Raw genomic sequence first — 1,117 nt, 5'->3', positions numbered from 1 at the left:
AATGATATGTCAGGTAGACCAAATCATTTATCATGACAACTAGAGGCCTGATGCACAAAAGTCATGCAAGAGTAGGCCTTCCTTTCCCTGGCTGCCAGAACCCGCTTCCCTCTGGCACCTGGGACCTGGGCTTCTCTGCTCCAGCTGTCAACAGGTACCCGGTACCTGAACTGGCTTCCCCCTGGCCCCTCCTTTGTCAGGAAGGACTTCCAGAAGACATCCTGTCTAATTAGCATATCACGCCTTTTATTATTATAGATTATAGATATTTAAGGAGGAGTTAGAAGTAAAGTCTACCTATTTTGCAACTTAAGAGGAATTAGTCAATCTAGGCAAATTTATTATTGGCCTCAAGCATCACCAAAAAAAAGTGATCTTGTGCTGTGAGGAAGAGAAGGATTTGTAAGCCCAGGAGTGAGGTCCTGCCTACCAGAGGCTGCTTCTGTGCTGAGACCCCAGGTGAAGCACCAAGCACATGTGTGACCAGGAGGCAAAACTCTCAACAGGGAATAAGAAGGAAGAAGGGTACATTCAACTCAAAGTCATTGGAAAGGACAGCAGTGAGATTCACTTCAAAGTGAAAATGACAACACATCTCAAGAAACTCAAAGAATAGTGCTAAGACGGGGAGTTCCAATGAACTGGCTCAGGTTTTTCTTGGAGGGTCAGAGAAGTGCTGATAGTCACACTCTAAGAGAACTGGGAATGGAGGAGGAAGATGTGAGTGAAGTTTATCAAGAACAACCAGGGGGTTATTCAATGGTTTAGATATTCTTTTTCTTCTCTCCCCTCAATCCTTTCTTATTGTTAAAAATAGTTCTTTTGTAATGTGGCCTTCACAGTGGAATTGAAAAGCGATCACACATCCCCCCATCTCTTTAAAACCTCTGGTAATTTGAATTCTAGTGCCCATTATTCATTATTGTTGGTTTTCATTGTGCTGAGTGTGGTGATCAAGCCTCGGCCTCCTTCATATCGCCCTCTCCTTTTGAAATATTACATGTGTGCACAGGGAGGCCACCCTTTTCAGGACTGTGCATTTTGAAGCTTGTGATAAATGAGGTGGACCAATGCAAGTGTTCATAATACTTCTAATTGGCCCAGAAGTTCTAGCATG

General features: G+C 43.6%; 1 pseudogene; it reads left to right on the top strand.

Annotated features, from left to right (window-relative positions):
• Positions 1-475: 475 nt before the first annotated feature.
• LOC118657612 lies at positions 476-768 on the top strand (annotated as a pseudogene).
• Positions 769-1,117: the final 349 nt, after the last annotated feature.

The sequence above is a fragment of the Myotis myotis genome, unplaced genomic scaffold (genome assembly GCF_014108235.1).
Source record: "Myotis myotis isolate mMyoMyo1 unplaced genomic scaffold, mMyoMyo1.p scaffold_m19_p_6, whole genome shotgun sequence".
NCBI classification, from domain to species: domain Eukaryota; kingdom Metazoa; phylum Chordata; class Mammalia; order Chiroptera; family Vespertilionidae; genus Myotis; species Myotis myotis.
Note: the sequence above shows the minus strand (reverse complement) of the source record. Positions and strands in the feature narration are given on the sequence as shown.